Source organism: Nerophis ophidion, unplaced genomic scaffold (genome assembly GCF_033978795.1).
Source record: "Nerophis ophidion isolate RoL-2023_Sa unplaced genomic scaffold, RoL_Noph_v1.0 HiC_scaffold_81, whole genome shotgun sequence".
Lineage (NCBI taxonomy): Eukaryota > Metazoa > Chordata > Actinopteri > Syngnathiformes > Syngnathidae > Nerophis > Nerophis ophidion.
In genome coordinates this window covers 221,658-239,572 of record NW_026907003.1, presented here as the reverse complement: position 1 = coordinate 239,572, position 17,915 = coordinate 221,658, and the positions used below count along the sequence as shown (strand labels likewise).

General features: G+C 43.4%; 1 protein-coding gene and 1 long non-coding RNA gene across 3 annotated transcripts in view; both read left to right on the top strand.

Moving 5' to 3' along the window:
• LOC133547244 (gastrula zinc finger protein XlCGF17.1-like) overlaps nucleotides 1–17,915 on the top strand; it is a 183,889-nt gene that overhangs the window by 105,248 nt on the left and 60,726 nt on the right. The window lies entirely within an intron of this gene.
• On the top strand, nucleotides 3,631–17,324 carry LOC133547248 (uncharacterized). Its single transcript, XR_009805401.1, has 2 exons — nucleotides 3,631–3,893; nucleotides 16,412–17,324. It is a non-coding gene; the product is annotated as an uncharacterized LOC133547248 (long non-coding RNA).

Sequence of the window (17,915 nt, the reverse complement as noted above, 5' to 3'; positions counted from 1 at the left end):
CATTTGAAGTTAGTAAGGATTTGCAGAATAGATGTCAACCCTAAAAACACAAAAAAACATATAGACCAGCAAACCACAGTCTATGCAAATTTTTCCAAATCATTTAAGCTTGTGACCATTAGCAGTTGTGCCTGCTCAGGTGCACCATTTAGCTTTATGTAGACTTTGCAGTTGGACGACCATGTTGCTTGTATTTTTCCCTCTTTGCGTAGGAACCGAGCTCTTTTAGCAATATCAGCATTGTTCTTGGTTAAATGTTCATTGAGATAAACATTTGATCCCTTGAGCATCCTACTTTGTCGCAAAAGGCTGATTTTGAATTTTCTATTTGCAAACCTCATAATGATGGTTGCCGGTTTGCTTTTATCTTTCTGAGGGAAACGGTGACAAGCTTCTATATTCTCCTCATTTAGACTAATTCCCTTTTCTTGGAGGAATTTCACCACTTGCCGCTCCACTGAGTCCAAATCTTGGTCCCTGGGCACTGATCCCTGGACCCCGGACCTCACTGCAAGAGAAAATGACGCAGGTCGCGTTGGCAGACCAGTAACAATGACATCGTTCATTCTAGTATACTGTTCTAAAGTCTTAATTAAAGCCAACTTATTCTTGCAGCTCGGCACAGTTCTTCCTACGGGTGACCACAAACAACAACAAAACAGTCATTTTACCAAATGATCTACATTGTCCATTTTAAATTTCAAAACAAAGACATACAACTTATTTTCGTAAAAATATTCAAATATTTAACAATGTATTGAAACAACAGTAGCATAAGGAAAGAAAAAAAGAAACAAAATAAATATTACACTCATGATATTATTTTTGTCTTTGATGATCATTTGTTTTCATAATGTATTTTAGAATGTGGGAGGTTTTCATGTTCTCTTTAAATTTCAATTGGCATGGCATATATTATATCTATACATCTATATCTGGCAGCACGGCGGAAGAGGGGTTAGTGCGTCTGCGTCACAATACGAAAGTCCTGAGTAGTCAGGGTTCAATCCCGGGCTCGGGATTTTTCTGTGTGGAGTTTGCATGTCCTCCCCGTGAATGTGTGGGTTCCCTCCGGGTACTCCGGCTTCCTCCCACTTCCAAACACATGCACCTGGGGATAGGCCCCTCCCACCTCCAAAGACATGCACCTGGGGATAGGCCCCTCCCACCTCCAAAGACATGCACCTGGGGATAGGTTGATTGGCAACACTAAATTGGCCCTAGTGTGTAAATGTGAGTGTGAATGTTGTCTGTCTATCTGTGTTGGTCCTGCGATGAGGTGGCGACTTGTCCAGGGTGTACTCCGCCTTCCGCCCGATTGTAGCTGAGATAGGCACCAGCCCCCGCCCCACTCCCCTCCCAACCCCACCCCCCCGCGACACCAAAAGGGAATAAGCGGTAGAAAACGGATAGATAGATAGATAGATGGATATGATATATATAATGCCACCCTCGGGCAGACGCTATAGGGTGCTAAAAGCTGGCAAAAATTCACTAAAAATCAGCTTTTACCCAAGAGCCATAGTAGCATAATATGTCCTTCATGTCCTCATGTGTCATGTTTTTAATTTCTTTCTATTTTTCCGGACTATAATAAGCAATAATGTTATATGCATGTGTGTATATATATTCATATGCATGCATGTATGCATCTGTGTGGATATATATACATATATAGATACATCTCTTATTTCTATCTATCTTTTTTTTTTACTATTTATATTACTATATTGTACATGCACCTTAGGGGATCTGCTCCAATTTTGTTGTTCTTTGAACCTGTTCACTGCAATAATGACAATAAAACTTTTCTATTCTATTCTATTCTATTCTATCCAAAGGAAATTTAAAAAGAACATGAAAACCTCCCACATTCTAAAATACATTATAAAAACGATTAACATCAAAAACAAAACTAATATCATGAGTGTAATATTTATTTTGTTTCTTTTTTGTCTTTCCTTATGCTACTGTTGTTTGAATACATTTTTAAATATTTAAATATATTTACGGAAATAAGTTGTATGTCTTTGTTGTGAAAATTTGAAATGGAAAATTATTCTTTTATTTTCATAATAAGTAAATAGTATATAATAAAATATTTTTACCGTGAGTGGAAAGCTAGTTTTACCTATTTTTCTCGCGAGATTTGGAAAATAGCTGCTTACTTGTTTCTCTCGCGAGATCTGACAACACTGCGCGCGAACCAAACACGGCGAGGATAAAGCAAGATGGCGTCTGACGGTGAAGACGTTATTGCAGTCGTCACAGTTCAGTGTTCTTAATCTGTGCCTCCATGTACACATATATGTCCTTTATTACACTCTAGTAAATAGAGTAAACATCGTTAATAACTGTTTGCATCCGGTTATATTAGTCTGAGCGCACTTTGATGCTTCTCGAGCTAGCTTAGCCTGCTAGTCAGCTTAGCTTGTTAGCTGCTAACAAAGAGAGGCGGAAGTGATCAAAACACATCACTAAGTAGAGATCAAGTGTGAGTGTAAAGTGTTGTGATTGTGTGAAAATGTGCCAAAGAACCACAGCAGAGTACGAGGAGGAACTTTGTCCAACAAAAGAGGAGAAGGAGCGACAACATGAAAAACATCAAGTTGTGTTACACAGAACAGGTTTGTTTACTTCTTACTCTCACATCTTTAATAACTTTATATTTCATTATTAACACTATTCTTCAATAAATTGTCTGTAGGAAGATGAATTGTCATGTGAGGATGATGCACTGATTGTTTTACGTTGTTCATAAAAACGAGACAGTGCCAGACACACAATATTTATGAGAGGTTGATGTTTGTAACAATGTGTATCAACATGTTTACACAAAACTCACACAGTCACCGGGGGAATATTCCAGAGAGCAGGTTAAGTGCAAAGTCCTGAGTATGTAAAGCTCGAGAGTTTTACCTCCAAAAATAAGAGAGGTAAGACAAAGTCAGAGTCAGTTACCATGGTTACTGATGCTGTTAACCTAGCCTGCTAGCTGGCAGGTTTGACAAGTTATATATGTGTGTCAAAGCATACTGACCTGTTATTTCCTTCATGTCGGTGCACCCTCCCTGAGATCGGTAGGTTGTGAGTTCAAACCCCAACCCAGTCATACCAAATACTATACAAATGGGACCCTTACTTCTCTGCCTTGCACTCGGCATCAAGGGTTGTAATTGGGGTTTAATCACCATAAAAGTTATTCCCGGGCGTGGCCACCGCTGCTGCTCACTGCTCCCCTCACCTCCCAGGGTGTGATCAAGGGTGATGGGCCAAATGCAGGAAATAATCTCCCCACACCTAGTGTGTGTGTGACAATCATTGGTACTTTAACTTTCTAACGTGGCTGTGATTGTCAAAAGCACAAAGCCTGATCTAAAGATGACATCTTGATCTCATACCATCTCAAACCAATTGGCCGTTCATTATTAAGTGAAATGTTTTATAATCGCTTAAATTTGTCTTTAACCAAGCAACACTGTTTTATTCAGTTACTCAACTAATCGGAAACCTTTCCAGTAGAACACTTGATTAATAACATTTTCAATAGCCACAGCCCTATATTTCATGTACAATTTAATATTTAGCATGTAGAAGTTAAAATGTGTTTTGTTTGTGTCCTGTAGACATCCATCAGCTGATTGGACACCAAGAAGAATGTCTCCCTCATCTGCAGGGGGACAGTTTCACTTTAGAGTATCCACAGCTCTCAAATTTTAAAGGGGACAAGGAGGTTCCACAGCCCCCCTATTTCAAAGAGGAAGAGGAGGGAGAGTGTCCTGTAGGGCAGGAGGAGGCTGATGTCAGCAAGTTTCCACTGACTGTTGTCTCTGTGAAGACTGAAGAGCATGAAGACAAACCACCTGAGTCCTCACAGCTTCATCACAGTCCAAGTAAGCACAACATCCACATATCATCTAATACAATGTTTGTGACACATGTTCATCCGGGGGACACATTTATCACTAAAGATGGAGATATATTTGCTTTTTAACACCACCATTTAAAAATGAATGCTCATCAATCATCAACAGTGTAATTGCTGGGGTGTAACCATGTGACCTAGAGGCCGTCCTCCTTACCTCACGTGGTCAAATGAAGGCAAACATTCAATATGGCTACTGTTTATTTACCTTTAGCAGCACATATGTCAGCATATTTCAAAGGTTTAGTGGTGAAGATAAGAGATGTACACCAAGTACCATTTTTTTAGTACTGGTTCCTCTCTGAGCTGCTACCTTACCGTGGTAGAGGAGTTTGCGTGTCCCAATGATCCTAGGAGCTATGTTGTCTGGGGGTTTTCATGCCCCCTGGTAGGGTCTCCCAAGACAAACAGGTCCTAGGTGAGTGATCAGACAAAGAGCAGCTCAAAGACTTCTATGGAATTACAACGAAATGAACCCAGATTTCCCTCGCCCGGACGTGGGTCACCGGGGCCCCGCTCTGGAGCCAGGCCCAGAGTTGGGGCACGATTGCGAGCGTCTGGTGGCTGGGCCTGTTCCCATGGGGCCCGGCCGGGCACAGCCCGAAGAGGCAACGTGGGTCATCCCTCCAATGGGCTCACCACTCATAGGAGGGGCCATAGAGGTCGGGTGCATTGTGAGCTGGGCGACAGCCGAAGGCAGGGCACTTGGCGGTCCGATCCTCGGCTACAGAAGCTAGCTCTTGGGACGTGGAACGTCACCTCACTGGGGGGGAAGGAGCCTGAGCTAGTGCGCGAGGTAGAGAAATTCCGGCTGGATATAGTCGGACTCACCTCGACGCACAGCAAGGGCTCTGGAACCAGTTCTCTCGAGAGGGACTGGACCCTCTTCCACTCTGGCGTTGCCGGCAGTGAGAGGCGACGGGCTGGGGTGGCAATTCTGGTTGCCCCCCGGCTCAAAGCCTGTACGTTTGAGTTCAACCCAGTGGAAGAGAGGGTAGCTTCCCTTCGCCTTCGGGTGGGGGGACGGGTCCTGACTGTTGTTTGTGCTTACGCACCAAACAGCAGTTCAGAATACCCACCCTTTTTGGGTACACTCGAGGGAGTACTGGAAAGTGCTCCTCCGGGTGATTCCCTTGTCCTACTGGGAGACTTCAACGCTCATGTTGGCAACGACAGTGAAACCTGGAGAGGCGTGATTGGGAAGAATGGTCGCCCGGATCTAAACCCGAGTGGTGTTTTGTTATTGGACTTTTGTGCTCGTCACAGTTTGTCGATAACAAACACCATGTTCAAACATAAGGGTGTCCATATGTGCACTTGGCACCAGGACACCCTAGGCCGCAGTTCCATGATCGACTTTGTAGTTGTGTCATCGGATTTGCGGCCTTATGTTTTGGACACTCGGGTGAAGAGAGGGGCGGAGCTTTCTACCGATCACCACCTGGTGGTGAGTTGGCTGCGATGGTGGGGGAGGATGCCGGACAGACCTGGCAGGCCCAAGCGCATTGTGAGGGTCTGCTGGGAACGTCTGGCAGAGTCTCCTGTCAGAGAGAGTTTCAATTCACACCTCCGGGAGAACTTTGAACATGTCACGAGGGAGGTGCGGGACATTGAGTCCGAGTGGACCATGTTCCGAACCTCTATTGTCGAGGCGGCTGATTGGAGCTGTGGCCGCAAGGTTGTTGGTGCCTGTCGTGGCGGTAATCCCAGAACCCGTTGGTGGACACCAGCAGTGAGGGATGCCGTCAAGCTGAAGAAGGAGTCCTATCGGGTTCTTTTGGCTCATAGGACTCCGGAGGCAGTGGACGGGTACAGACGGGCCAAGCGGTGCGCAGCTTTAGCGGTCGCGGAGGCAAAAACTCGGACATGGGAAGAGTTCGGGGAAGCCATGGAAAACGACTTCCGGACGGCTTCGAAGCGATTCTGGACCACCATACGGCGCCTCAGGAAGGGGAAGCAGTGCACTATCAACACCGTGTATGGTGCGGATGGTGTTCTGCTGACTTCGACTGCGGATGTTGTGGATCGGTGGAGGGAATACTTCGAAGACCTCCTCAATCCCACCAACACGTCTTTCTTTGAGGAAGCGGTGCCTGGGGAATCTGTAGTGGACTCTCCTATTTCTGGGGCTGAGGTCGCTGAGGTAGTTAAAAAGCTCCTCGGCGGCAAGGCCCCGGAGGTGGATGAGATCCGCCCGGAGTTCCTTAAGGCTCTGGATGCTGTGGGGCTGTCTTGGTTGACAAGACTCTGCAGCATCGCGTGGACATCGGGGGCGGTACCTCTGGATTGGCAGACCGGGGTGGTGGTCCCTCTCTTTAAGAAGGGGGACCGGAGGGTGTGTTCCAACTATCGTGGTATCACACTCCTCAGCCTTCCCGGTAAGGTTTATTCAGGTGTACTGGAGAGGAGGCTTCGCCGGATAGTCGAACCTCGGATTCAGGAGGAACAGTGTGGTTTTCGTCCTGGTCGTGGAACTGTGGACCAGCTCTATACTCTCGGCAGGGTTCTTGAGGGTGCATGGGAGTTTGCCCAACCAGTCTACATGTGCTTTGTGGACTTGGAGAAGGCATTCGACCGTGTCCCTCGGGAAGTCCTGTGGGGAGTGCTCAGAGAGTATGGGGTATCGGACTGTCTGATTGTGGCGGTCCACTCCCTGTATGATCAGTGCCAGAGCTTGGTCCGCATTGCCGGCAGTAAGTCGGACACGTTTCCAGTGAAGGTTGGACTCCGCCAAGGCTGTCCTTTGTCACCCATTCTGTTCATAACTTTTATGGACAGAATTTCTAGGCGCAGTCAAGGCGTTGAGGGGTTCCGGTTTGGTGGCCACGGGATTAGGTCTCTGCTTTTTGCAGATGATGTAGTCCTGATGGCTTCATCTGGCCGGGATCTTCAGCTCTCACTGGATCGGTTCGCAGCCGAGTGTGAAGCGACCGGAATGAGAATCAGCACCTCCAAGTCCGAGTCCATGGTTCTCGCCCGGAAAAGGGTGGAGTGCCATCTCCGGGTTGGGGAGGAGACCCTGCCCCAAGTGGAGGAGTTCAAGTACCTAGGAGTCTTGTTCACGAGTGGGGGAAGAGTGGATCGTGAGATCGACAGGCGGATCGGTGCGGCGTCTTCAGTAATGCGGACGTTGTATCGATCCGTTGTGGTGAAGAAGGAGCTGAGCCGGAAGGCAAAGCTCTCAATTTACCGGTCGATCTACGTTCCCATCCTCACCTATGGTCATGAGCTTTGGGTCATGACCGAAAGGATAAGATCACGGGTACAAGCGGCCGAAATGAGTTTCCTCCGCCGTGTGGCGGGGCTCTCCCTTAGAGATAGGGTGAGAAGCTCTGTCATCCGGGAGGAGCTCAACGTAAAGCCGCTGCTCCTCCACATCGAGAGGAGCCAGATGAGGTGGTTCGGGCATCTGGTCAGGATGCCACCCGAACGCCTCCCTAGGGATGTGTTTAGGGCACGTCCAGCTGGTAGGATGCCACGGGGAAGACCCAGGACACGTTGGAAAGACTATGTCTCCCGGCTGGCCTGGGAACGCCTCGGGATCCCCCGGGAAGAGCTAGACGAAGTGGCTGGAGATAGGGAAATCTGGGCTTCCCTGCTTAGGCTGCTGTCCCCGCGACCCGACCTCAGATAAGCGGAAGATGATGGATGGATGGATGGATGGTTCCTAACTATGTTGTCCATGAGGACCGTGAAGATTCTGGACTAACGGCACAACTATTTGTATTTTTAATTCCAGCTGACTGACATAACTATGATACATTTTCACATTGAGTTCAGCTGCCGCTGCTACACATTACAATCAGCTTTGAATGATGACAAATAAGGAAGCAACTACGCGCAAAAGTTTGATGTGTGTGTTATTGAGAAGAAGATGACATTACTGCATTTCACCTTGCACTGCACACATAGTTGACTTCTTTTAATTTTCCTGAAGGAATCAATGAAGTACTATCTATCTATCTATTTAAGACTTCAAATAAACAGCTGCTGATAAAAGACTTCCCTGCTTTAAAATGTTACAGAACATCATGTTGGAGGTGTTCAAACTCTTGTGCTAATAGAAATGCTATTTAAAATGCCTTTTTTCCAGGTTTTTATTTCCACAAATGACATGTAGTACCGACAAGAGTACTGATAAATACTGGTATCGATAAGGAATATTGATTAGGGTATCATATCAATAAATCTATAAATTTACATCCCTACTGAAGATACAAGCCAGATATCTTAAAAAAATAAAATCATTTTTTATTTGGATTTAGTTACTACTCCGGTGTCCAGCAATGTCTCAACACCTTTGAGAGATGAATTAATGTAGTTTATTTTTACTAATTAGCTATGTTTTGTTGATGTTAAACATCAGAATCAGACACATTTTTATTAACCCCCGAGGGGAAATTAAAATGTTCAGCAGAATCCCATTCAAGGTCAGACAAACATTCCAGGGAGACAGAACAGGATCGCTGACGGGTCTGCCAACTTGCGGCGCCCCTTGCAAAAAAGGTGAGATACATACAGGTAAACAAGTGGGGGCAATGAGAGAGAAAAAAAAAATCGGTCTAAGCCTGGGCCCCTGGAGAGGGGGTCCAGACTGAGGCCAAGGGAAGAAAACAACTTATTGCCATAGCACACATTCCTCTTTCATGTGTGGAAGAGGGAAACTTCAAAGAAGACAAAGGACATTAAAAGAGCAGAGCTGATGCAACCAGCCACTTCTACATACAGCTATGAATAAAAAGTAAAAGAAACATATACACTGTGGTGGCTTTTGCGGTGTCCCACGCCATCGTCTGCTGGGGTGAAGGGAGCTTGGCCAGAGACGGGAGCAGACCCAACAAAGCAACCAAGAGAGCCGACTCCACTCTCGGCCGCCAAACCAAGTCTCGGCCAGTGTCCAGTCCGCATGGATGAGTGAGGATACGTCCAAAGAGACCGAGGTGTCCGATACCTGCTCATTCAGCCAAGACACTGTGAAGCTTTTCCGTCCCGGCGCTCAGTGCTAGCTCCGCAGTCCTGTCTCTTCATCTGCATCTCCTCCAGTCTCTCCAAACGGACTCTGGTGTGGCAGAAACCCAGCAGCTGGTCTCCATGGCCAAAAGGCTCTCGGGAGGCAGATCCAGAAGTTCACAAAAAAGCACCGCAGAAGTCACGAAAGTGCCACCCCTTGTCACACAGTCCCAAAAGGTCCGGACCAAAAGGCAAAAAAAAAAAAAATATATATATATATGTATATATATAAACATAAAAAGAAGAAGGAAACACAAAAGGATGACACAAGAGCACAGAGTTCCTGCCAACAGCAGCCACTACAGGGTCACCATCTTGGGGGAAAAAAATAAAAAAAATTGCAGCATACCAGCTACAACAACACACAAATCATAAAAGTTTCCTAAAGGAAAATGTTCATATTTAAATAAGTAGAGTAAATAAATCATAAACAGGATTTTACAGTTTAAATGCAAATGTTGATGCTCCTCTTAGACACTGTTCTTTGTTCTCTTTCGGGTGTACAAGCAGCTGTCTTGTTTGTATGTAAGTGTTTTACTGCTGTGTTTATTTTTTTCATGAGTTTTTGTATTGCTTCGCTGATGTACCGTATGGTTTTGACATCTTGAATGTCAACATGGGGACTGATGAGATCCTCAGAGACAGAACAGCGGCAAACAGCTTCCCGCCAAGAAAAAGAAGAGGGCCAAGAAAAAAGTGTCGGCCGACAAGTCCGCCGCCAAGGGCAAGAAGAGCGACGCCCAAGCAGGACGCTCCTCGTCCAGCCCCAAGAAGTCCAGAGCGGGGAGCAAGTCCAAGGCCATCGTCATGGACTCCAGCACAGACGACGAGAAGCATGGCGAGGAAGAGAAGGTGACGGCGAGGGACAAGTGGTCGGAAAAAGAGGAAGAGTCGTTGGAAAAAGAGTTGAAAACTTACCTGCACGACTAAGTGTGCACTTGGATCTTCAATCCGCCAAACTCTTCCCACATGGGAGGAGTGTGGGAAAGACTAATTGGCATCACTCGCCGTATCCTGGATGCATTGCTCCTTAAGGAGGGAGGCTCTCACCTTTCTCATGAGGTGCTCACCACTCTCATGGCTGAGGTCATGGCAATTATAAACGCAAGACCTCTCATTCCAGTTTCAACTGACCCAGAGATGCCAGCAATACTAACACCTGCAACCTTGCTGACACTGAAGAGAGACGTCATATCTGCACCGCCAGGAGACTTCAACGTGAAAGACATCCACTCACAACAATGGCGGCAAGTCCAATCTCTCTCTGATAGATCCGGGAAGCGATGGAAACAAGAATACCTGTCAACCATACAAACTAGGAGAAAATGGTATGCAGAAAGGCCTAACCTGCAAATTGGAGACCTAGTACTACTGAAAGATGGCCAGGTGAGAAGAAATGAATGTCCCACTGGACTCATCGTCAAGTCTATCAACAGCCATGACAACAAAGTAAGAAAAGTAGATGTTAAGATCATCCGACAAGGTACTCCAATAATCTACACTAGACCTGTTTCAGAGGTTGTGTTGCTCCTTCGTAAAGAGACTGTATAGTGGTATAAAACATTATACCAAGCGGGGAGTGTTATGCCCGTTTGATTGTGGACTATTACTGACACCTTGTGGCGATGGGAAATGCTGCGCGTCATTAGTTTGGGCACTTCCGGTTTACTTTGGGCACTTCCGGTTCACGATGTTTGTCTAGTTCATAAACAATAAGAAGTAGTCGAGTTGTGTTAACTCTTACAAGCCTTGGAAAAGATAAGTCTGTAAGTAAACTGTTTAACTTGTTTATGTAACTCAATACTAAGGTGGAAAGTTGCTAAGTTTGATAGTAAGATGTGTATTGAAAAACGATTTTTGGGCACTAATTTAATGAATGTTTGAGGATTTAAAATGGCTGCTGGTCGCATATTTCCACCATCGAAATAGTTTCAACACTCAGCAGTATTTGTTTGGCGATAATGCTGTATATTTGTGTGAAGCTAATGTTTAGATATTGTGTATAACATTTCAGTATGTTAATTGAATCATATAGCTTATACATTGTCATTGTGTGTATTTCAGTTTTACAATAATAAAAAATAAAAGTTAATAAATAAAAAGAAAAGTTAATTTTCAATTTCGTTTTCGCTATCTGCCTCCATACTCCAACCATCCCTTTCAATACATGCGTAATCTGTTGAATCGCTTAAGCCGCTGAAATCCGAGGCTGAATCCGAGCTAATGTCGCTATATCTTGCTGTGGTAACCGCCATGTTGTTTGTATTGGCATCGCTATGTGACGTCACAGGAAAATGAACAGTGGCTTCGCACATAGCCAAAATCAAGCACTTTAAAGGTTTTTTTTAGGGATATTCCAGGACGGGTAAAATTTTGAAAAAAACTTCGAAAAATAAAATAAGCCACTGGGAACTGTTTTTTATTGGTTTTAACCCTTCTGAAATTGTGATAATGTTCCCCTTTAAGAAAGTCAGTGATTTCACTATAAAAGTGGGTGACATTGTTATCACCAGGAAAGATGAGATCACCTACCTAGGTTCCATTCTAGAAGCTAATCTTTCCTGTGATAAAATGGCAACCAAGGTAATCAAAAAGGTCAACCAAAGAACGAGATTCCTCTACAGAATGTCCTCTCTGGTCAACAAAAGCACCTTGAAGATTCTAGCGGGAACTCTCATTCAACCCTTTTTCGATTACGCTTGCACCTCCTGGTACTCCAGCACCTCCAAAACCCTCAAATCTAGACTCCAAACATCCCAGAATAAGCTAGTCCGGTTACTTTTAGACCTCCACCCCAGATCACACCTCACTCCAACCCACTTCTCCAAAGTGGGCTGGCTCAGGGTGGAGGACAGAGTAAAACAACTTGCACTGAGCCTAGTCTATAAAATCCGCTACACCTCCTTGATACCGAAGTACATGTCCAACTTCTTCCTTAACGTAAATGACGGCCATAACCACAACACCAGGGGGAGCTCCACAAACCACGTTAAACCCAGATTCCGATCTAACAAAGGTCTTAACTCATTCTCTTTCTATGCCACATCAATGTGGAATGCACTCCCAACAGGTGTAAAAGTAAGTGCATCTCTATATTCCTTCAAAAGCGCTCTAAAACAACACCTCCAGGCAACTTCAACCCTTTACTAATACCCTCCTCCATTCACATCCCATCTCCCCGGATTATAAATAACCTAATGTAAATAATCAAATGTTCTTCTAATGTATATACTTGTTTTTATGCTATGTGAACTCACTATGTTCTCTGCTGGCTGTACATATCCTACTGTAAGACCTACACTGTTTCAATGTCCATTTCTCTGTTGATGCAATTGTTGATGACTGAAGTACTGATATCAACCAAAGCTCCTCATCCCACCCCCGGATTGTAAATAATGTAAATAATTCAATGTATATACTATGATGATTAACCTGTGTGATGACTGTATTATGCTGATAGTATATATTTGTATCATGAATTGATTAACGTGGACCCTGACTAAACAAGTTGAAAAACTTAATGGTGATGTTACCATTTAGTGGTCAATTGTACGGAATATGTACTGAACTGTGCAATCTACTAATACAAGTATCAATCAATCAAATTCAGAAAATAAAGACTTATACTGTGATTGAAAACAAATGTCTTTAAGGAGTGTAAGATTGTCATTTATGTCCCCTGTGGACGACTGAGGGAGTGCCTGCTCTAAAAAAAATTCTTAATCCCCACTATGTTCTGGGGACGTAAGAGGGCTGACGTCACCAGATCAGATTTCTCCTATTGACTCCGGGGGAGTCAATAGGAGAAAAACAAAAAGGATTACCAGGCGTGTATGGTGAGTCCTGGACGAGATGAAAGTGGCTGTGTCTGTGAAGGGGTGATGGTGGAGTTAGCGTGTCTCTGTCGCTAGGCGATGCCCTTCGCCGCGGCTTCCGCCTCTGCCGACGCGTGCGAGGGGGTGAGACGGGGTGTTGCTGGACCCAGTGGAGTCAAGCGGGACTTGGAGACCTCCAAGCCCCAAGATCATCTCGACATCCGGCGCGCCGCGGAATGTCCCAGCCTGCATCGCTTGGGCTAACCTCCACGTTATCCTGTCAAATTCTTCGACTTCCGCTGCGAGAGAAGCTTCATTAACTCGGACTTTACTGTGACATCTTGCTGGCATCGTGGTGAAAAGTTGTTCTCTCGTGGGTGCAGTGGAGGATGGAACACAGCGTGAGGGTAAGGATAATGATTTGTTATACACTACAAAAACAATTTTTGAACAAAAAACACTTGCATTAGGCACTAAAGACAAAACAAACAGAACTAACGTGGAAGATAAAAGGAACAATAAGCGCTAGTATATAAACTAGGGACAAGCAAACAAACAAAATAGCATGGAAACTAATCGTATAGCAAAAAGTCTTTTACCACAATCGGGAAATGGGACATCATCTGTTTTGTGTAGCAAACTAAACTCCGAGAACAAAAGGTAAACAAAGACAGGCATATATAGGGGCAGAAATAATCAACAGTCCGGGGTCTTGTTGTCGTATTTTACGCTTCATAATGCGTCACACATTTTCGATGGGAGACATGTCTGGACTGCAGGCGGGCCAGGAAAGTACCCGCACTCTTTTACTACGAAGCCACGCTGTTGGAACACGTGGCTTGGCATTGTTTTGCTGAAATAAGCAGAGGCGTCCATGATAATGTTGCTTGGATGACAACATATGTTGCTCCAAAACCTGAATGGACCATTCAGCATTAATGGTGCCTTCACAGATGTGTAAGTTACCCATGCCTTGGGCACTAATACACCCCCATACCATCAGACATGTGTAAGTTACCCATGCATTGGGCACAAATACACCCTCATACCATCACACATGTGTAAGTTACCCATGCCTTGGGCACTAATACACCCCCATACCATCACACATGTGTAAGTTACCCATGCATTGGGCACAAATACACCCCCATACCATCACACATGCTAGCTTTTGAACTCTGCGCCTAGAACAATGCGGATGATTATTTTCCTCTTTGTTCCGGAGGACACCATATCCACAGTTTCCAAATATAATGTAAAATGTGGACTCGTCAGACCACAGAACACTTTTCCACTTTGCATCAGTCCAACTTAGATGAGCTCGGGCCCAGCCAAGCCGGCGGTGTTCCTGTGTGTTGTTGATAAATGGCTTTCGCTCTGCATAGTAGAGTTTTAACTTGCACTTACAGATGTAGCGACCAACTGTAGTTACTGACTGTGGTTTTATGAAGCGTTCCTGAGCCCATCTGGTTATATCCTTCACACACTGATGTCGGTTTTTGATGCAGTACCACCTGAGGGATCAAAGGTCTGTGATGTCATTGCTTACGTGCAGTGATTTCTCCAGATTCTCTGAACCTTTTGACGATTTTACGGACCGTAGATGGGAAAATCCCTGAATTCCTTTCAATAGCTCGTTAAGAAATGTTGTTCGACAATTTGCTTACAAATTGGCGACCCTCGCCCCATCCTTGTTAGTGAATTACTTAGCATTTCATGGAAGCTGCTTTTATACCCAATCATGGCACCCACCTGTTCCCAATTAGCCTGCACACCCGTGGGATGTTCCAAATAAGTGTTTGATGAGCATTCCTCAACTTTATCAGTATTTATTACCACCTTTCCCAACTACTTTGTTACGTGTTGCTTGCATCAAATTCTAAAGTTAATGATTATTTGCAAAAAAAGAAAAAAAAAGTTTATCAGTTTGAACATCAAATATGTTGTCTTTGTAGCATATTCAACTGAATATGGGTTGAAAATAATTAGCAAATCATTGTATTCTGTTTATATTTACATCTAACACAATTTCCCAACTCATATGGAGACAGGGTTTGTAGAATTAGCTTTCATTATCTTAGAGGTGAGAAAACAGTTCAGTATGTCAATATAGCAGCATAAGCTAGTTACTTCTGTGATCAATGCGCCGCTAAAAGTAGGTCCTTAATATTAGCGCTTATAATAACAATATCATTAATACTTGGTTAATATTCAGGTCACAAAATGTAAAATGAGTATTGTTGGCAATTTTTGGATGTTTTTTGGAGGACTTTGTGGGTCTAACAGAGGAGCTCCCATTGACTCCAATGTTAGCTGATTTTTTGCTCATGATTATTTAATAATTAAAATTCATAAAAGTTTGAAACAAATGTCTTACATAAGGATTGTGAATGATAGGTGACATTTTAAAAAAGTGCAGTTTCCTTTGAATTTGTCAGATAAGTAAACAGTTCTTCAAATTAAATATGTAAAACAATTGAGGTTGTTTATAGATATTATCCACTATGAAGTTACAGTAAAACTAAGCACACAAGGGAAAGTAAATAAATAAATGATAAATGGGTTGTACTTGTATAGCGCTTTTCTACCTTCAAGGTACTCAAAGCGCTTTGACACTACTTCCACATTTACCCATTCACACACACATTCACACACTGATGGAGGGAGCTGCCATGCAAGGCGCCAACCAGCAACCATCAGGAGCAAGGGTGAAGTGTCTTGCTCAGGTCACAACGGACGTGACGAGGTTGGTTCTAGGTGGGATTTGAACCAGTGACCCTCGGGTTGCGCACGGCCACTCTCCCACTGCGCCACGCCGTCCCTAAAAGTACATTCATATACACATGAAGTACACACATGTGTAAGAATCATGTTAACCACCAAAATATTGTCTCGTTCTCCTAAATCCAATATCGAGTATCCTTTGGTGAGCTGACCGTATCGTCACACCCTTAGTTGAAAGCACACCATCCCCATGACATGACACTTCCACGTGATGTAGAACAGTAGTCCCAAATTTTAGACATACACGCACATCCGAAGAATATTAAAATTAAATATATTTGGTGGGCCAAACAAAATGACTCGACGAACCAATGTTTGGTATGGGCGATATGACCTCAAATCTATATCCTAATAACAATATGTCACAATATATAATTTGATATATGATTGAGAATAGAATAATTTCAAAATAGGTACAAAAGCTCCTAATTTGGCAGCTGACATATGCAGTAACATATTGTTCGTTTCTAATATTATTATTTTGTCAAAACAGTTATTAATAATGTACTTGTTTATTTACTGTTAATATCTGGTTACTTTTTTTGAGAAAATAATACTGGAAATGTAATATTTTACTGCATATTTCAGCAACTAAATTAGGAGCCTGTGTAGCCTGTTTTAAAATGGTTCTATCAGTAATTCTAAATGAAATACTGTATCGCAAAATCAATTTTAAACCATATCGGTCATCCATAGTAAAAACTCCTGTCATCCTGGTTTTTGTTTCTTTTCCTGTGAATAATGTTGTAAAGAGCAGCGTGTTTGTGCGTCACTGAGATTTCAAGACAGTTCATACGATAACTTGTTTTTCCTAAGTGCATGTCAAAGTAGTGAATGCATTGTGTGACTGAGCAGAGATGCTGTGTTTGTCTTGCAGATGTCTGTGAAGAACATCTTCACCCTGAGCAACAGAAGTGGAGCTTCAGGATGCGGACAGAGGAGCCACAGCCCTCCCACATTAAGAAGGAAGAGGAATACCCACTGATACTCCATTTTAAAAAGGAAGTGGTGGATCCACTGAGCCCTCACATTAAGGAGGAAGAGGAGGAACACAGCATCAGTCAGCCTAAAAGGTTGGTGGAGTTCCCAGTGACTGGTGTCCCTGTGAAGAGTGAAGATGATGAGGTGAAAGGTGAAAGTGAGGAGAGGGGAGGGGGGGAGCCTCCAAGCAGCAGCTCAACACAACACATGACAACAGAAGCTGATGGAGACCACTGTGGAGGATCACAAGCAGACAAGCTCTTAGCTCCACTATCAGATAGTGAGGACACAACGTCACACTCTCCTGACACTGATGATGAAGACTCTAAAGATGATAAGACATGTCACACTGACAACACTCACTTCACATCTTCTCACTCTCACAAAACTTTTAAATACCATTGTCGTCTGAAAAGACACATGAGAACACACACTGGAGAAAAACCTTTTACTTGTTCAATCTGTAGTAAAGGTTTTGTAAAAAGTAGCTATTTGAAAGTACACATGAGAACACACACTGGAGAAAGACCTTTTTTCTGTTCAATCTGTGGTAAAGTTTTTATTCGAAGGTACTATTTAAAATCACACATGAGTACACACACTGGAGGAAAACATTGTTCCTGCTCAGAATGTGGTAAAAATTATACTCAAAGCCATAATTTGAAAACACACATGAGAATAGACACTGGAGAAAAACCTTTTTCATGTTCAATCTGTGGTAAAAATTTTACTCGAAGGCAAAATTTTAAAACACACATGACAATACACACTGGAGAAAAACCTTTTTCATGTTCAATTTGTGTCAAAAATTTTACTCAAAGGCAATCTTTGAAAGTACATATGAGATTACACAATGGAGAAAAAAAATGTTTCCTGCTCAGACTGTGGTAAAAGTATCGTACTAAATCAAAGTTTAAAAGTACATATGAGAACACACACTGGAGTAAAACGTTTTTCATGTTCAATCTGTGGTAAAAAATTTACTCGAAGGCAACATTTTAAAACACGCATGACAATACACACTGGAGAAAAAACCTTTTTCATGTTCAATTTGTGTTAAAAATTTTACTCAAAGGCAATCTTTGAAAGTACATATGAGATTACCACTGGAGAAAATAAAATTTCCTGCTCAGAATGTGGTAAAAGTTTTGTAATAAATCAAGGTTTAAAAGTACATTTGAGAACACACACTGGAGAAAAACCTTTTTCATGTTCAATCTGCGGTAAAGATTGTACTCAAAAGAAGCATTTCAAAGCACACATGACACTACACACTGGAGAAAAACCTTTTTCATGTTCAATCGTTGGTAAAAAATCTATTCGAAGGCAACATTTAAAAACACACATGAGAATACACACTGGAGAAAAACCTTGTTCCTTCTCATAATGTGGTAAAAGTT